The sequence below is a fragment of the Dendrobates tinctorius genome, unplaced genomic scaffold, assembly GCF_039654945.1.
Source record: "Dendrobates tinctorius isolate UK_male_01 unplaced genomic scaffold, ASM3965494v1 ptg000116l, whole genome shotgun sequence".
Lineage (NCBI taxonomy): Eukaryota > Metazoa > Chordata > Amphibia > Anura > Dendrobatidae > Dendrobates > Dendrobates tinctorius.
The window spans coordinates 32503514-32507748 of NW_027361784.1; positions in this window are offsets into that span (position 1 = coordinate 32503514).

The window sequence follows — 4235 nt, forward strand, 5'->3', positions numbered from 1 at the left end:
GTGGCACAATATGGCGGCACATGACGTGTCTACGACTTCGTATTACGGTCCAGTATGGATCTGTGCACACATCTGCCCATAGTTATGGTGGCACATTATGGCGGCACGTGACAAGTCTACGACTTCGTATTACGGTCCAGTACGGATCTGTGCACACATCTGCCCATAGTTATGGTGGCACAATATGGCGGCACGTGACGTGTCTACGACTTCGTATTACGGTCAAGTATGGATCTGTGCACACATCTGCTCAAATAAAGTGAAATTGCACAAAAGAAAAATGACCAGATGAGGGCAACTGCTGCCACTAGAGGGCGTAACGCTGGCAGAGTGGGCGCTATGGGCTTCTGTGACCAGTGCGCGATGTAAAGGGTGTACTTTATTCTTAGAGACTTGTAGTACTTGTACATGGTTGTGTCTGATATTGCAGCATTCAAATGAAGTGGTAAAACCAGTGTAGTGTCTCCCCTGGTGAGGAGGATTCTCTGAGCTGCTGGGTCTGGATGATCAGTTGATGTGATGAGCAACAGGAACTAGTGGTGCTGGTGCAGCAGGAAGGTTGAGATGGGGTTAAGTGTTGTCGGAAGATTTAACAGGCTGTAGAGGAGGTGCCAAACTGATGTAGCAGAGCTGGAACAGCGGTGACTGATGTAGCAGAGCTGGAACATCGATGACTGATAAAGCAGAGCAGGAACAGCGATGACTGATAAAGCAGAGCTGGAACAGCGATGACTGATAAAGCAGAGCTGGAACAGCGATGACTGATAAAGCAGAGCTGGAACAGCGATGACTGATAAAGCAGAGCTGGAACAGCGATGACTGATAAAGCAGAGCTGGAACAGCGATGACTGATAAAGCAGAGCTGGAACAGTGATGACTGATAAAGCAGAGCTGGAACAGTGATGACTGATAAAGCAGAGCTGGAACAGTAATACCTGTTGTAGCAGAGCTGGAACAGTGATGACTGAAAGCAGAGCTGGAACAGTGATAACTGATAAAGCAGAGTTGTAGCTGCAGAGGCTCATGTTGAGGAACTAGTACGAAAATGAATAGAAAAGTTGTAGCAGCAGAGGCGGATGTAGCAGTGCTGGAAGTTCGATGATTGGAATTGCACTGTTGGAGCAGCAGAGGCTAATTGAGCAGAGCTGGTGACTAAAGTAGCAGAGCTGGCACAGCAATATTTGATGTAGCAGAGCCAGCTCAGCAGAGTCTGCATATTAGTGTATGAAAAAGATGACCGATGTAGCAAACCTGGAACAACAATGCTGATAAAGATTTGTAACAGAGCTGGAAAAACAATTATTAGAAAATTAATTTAGTTATAAAAGCGGTGGCTAATATAACAGAGATTACTGATGTAGCACAGCTGGCTCAGAGATGGCTGATGGGGCAGAGCTGGCTCAGAGATGGCTGATGGGGCAGAGATGGCACAGATGACTGATGGAGCAGAGATGGCTGATGTAGCAGAGATGGCACAGAGATGGCTGATGGAGCAGCGATGGCGCAGAGATGACTGATGGAGCAGAGATGGCACAGATGACTGATGGTGCAGAGATGACTGATGTAGCAGAGATGGCACAGAGATGGCTGATGGAGCAGAGATGGCGCAGAGATGGCTGAAGGGGCAGAGTGGGAACATAAATGGCTGATGTAGCAGGGCTGGCTCAGAGATGGATAATGTAGCAGAGCTGGAACATAGATGACTGATGGGGCAGAGCTGACACAGAGATGACTGATGGAGCAGGGATGGCACAGATGACTGATGGAGCAGAGATGGCTGATGTAGCAGAGATGGCACAGAGATGGCTGATGGAGCAGAGATGGCACAGATGACTGATGGAGCAGAGATGGCTGATGTAGCAGAGATGGCACGGAGATGGCTGATGGGGCAAAGATGGCACAGATGACTGATGGAGCAGAGATGGCTGATGTAGCAGAGATGGCACAGAGATGACTGATGGAGCAGAGCTGGGCAGAGATGATTGATGGCGCAGAGCTGGGCAGAGATGACTGATGGAGCATAGTTAGGTCCATATATATTTGGACAGACAACATTTTTCTAATTTTGGTTCTAGACATTACCACAATGAATTTTAAACAACACAATTCAGATGCAGTTGAAGTTCAGACTTTCAGCTTTCATTTGAGGGTATCCACATTAAAATTGGATGAAGGGTTTAGGAGTTTCAGCTCCTTAACATGTGCCACCCTGTTTTTAAAGGGACCAAAAGTAATTGGACAGATTAAATAATTGTAAATTTCTAGTACTTGGTTGAAAACCCTTTGTTAGCAATGACTGCCTGAAGTCTTGAACTCATGGACATCACCAGACGCTGTGTTTCCTCCTTTTTGCTCTGCCAGGCCTTCACTGCGGTGGTTTTCAGTTGCTGTTTGTTTGTGGGCCTTTCTGTCTGAAGTTTAGTCTTTAACAAGTGAAATGCATGTTCTATTGGGTTGAGATCAGGTGACTGACTTGGCCATTCAAGAATATTCCACTGCTTTGCTTTAATAAACTCCTGGGTTGCTTTGGCTTTATGTTTTGGGTCATTGTCCATCTGTAGTATGAAACGACGACCAATCAGTTTGGCTGCATTTGGCTGGATCTGAGCACACAGTCTGGCTCTGAATACGTCAGAATTCATTCGACTGCTTCTGTCCTGTGTCACATCATCAATAAACACTAGTGACCCAGTGCCACTGGTAGCCATGCATGCCCAAGCCATCACACTGCCTCCGCCGTGTTTTACAGATGATGTGGTATGCTTTGGATCATGAGCTGTACCACGCCTTCACCATACTTTTCTCTTTCCATCATTCTGGTAGAGGTTGATCTTGGTTTCATCTGTCCAAAGAATGTTCTTCCAGAACCGTGCTGACTTTTTTAGATGTTTTTTAGCAAAGTCCAGTCTAGCCTTTTGATTCTTGATGCTTATGAGTGGCTTGCACCGTGCAGTGAACCCTCTGTATTTACCTTCATGCCGTCTTCTCTTTATGGTAGATTTGGATACTGATACGCCTACCTCCTGGAGAGTGTTGGTCACTTGGTTGGCTGTTGTGAATGGGTTTCTCTTCACCATGGAGACTATTCTGCGATCATCCACCACTGTTGTCTTCCGTGGGCGCCCAGGTCTTTTTGCACTGATGAGTTCACCAGTGCTTTCTTTCTTTCTCAGGATGTACCAAACTGTAGATTTTGCCACTCCTAATGTTGTAGCAATTTCTCGGATGGGTTTTTTCTGTTTTTGCAGCTTAAGGATGGCTTGTTTCACCTGCATGGAGAGCTCCTTTGACCGCAAGTTTCCATCACAGCAAAACCTTCCAAATGCAAGCACCACACCTCAAATCAACTCCAGACCTTTTATCTGCTTGAGAATGACATAATGAAGGGATTGCCCACACCTGTCCATGAAAGAGCCTAGGAGTCAATTGTCCAATTACTTTTGGTCCCTTTAAAAACAGGGTGGCACATGTTAAGGAGCTGAAAATCCTAAACCCTTCATCCAATTTTAATGTGGATACCCTCAAATGAAAGCTGAAAGTCTGAACTTCAACTGCATCTGAACTGTTTTGTTTAAAATTCATTGTGGTAATGTCTAGAACCAAAATTACAAAAATGTTGTCTCTGTCCAAATATATATGAACCTAACTGTAGATGGCTCAGAGATGGCTGATGGAGCAGAGCTGGCACAGAGATGACTGATGGAGCAGAGATGGCACAGAGATGACTGATGGAGCAGAGCTGGCACAGAGATGACTGATGGAGCAGAGCTGGCACAGAGATGACTGATGGAGCAGAGATGGCGCAGAGATGACTGATGGAGCAGAGCTGGCACAGAGATGACTGATGGAGCAGAGATGGCGCAGAGATGACTGATGGAGCAGAGATGGCGCAGAGATGACTGATGGAGCAGAGATGGCACAGAGATGACTGATGGAGCAGAGCTGGCACAGAGATGACTGATGGAGCAGAGCTGGCACAGAGATGACTGATGGAGCAGAGCTGGCACAGAGATGACTGATGGAGCAGAGCTGGCACAGAGATGACTGATGGAGCAGAGCTGGCACAGAGATGACTGATGGAGCAGAGCAGGCACAGAGATGACTGATGGAGCAGAGCTGGGCAGAGATGATTGATGGTGCAGAGCTGGGCAGAGATGACTGATGGAGCATAGATGGCTCAGAGATGGCTGATGGATCAGAGATGGCACAGAGATGACTGATGTGGCAGAACTGGG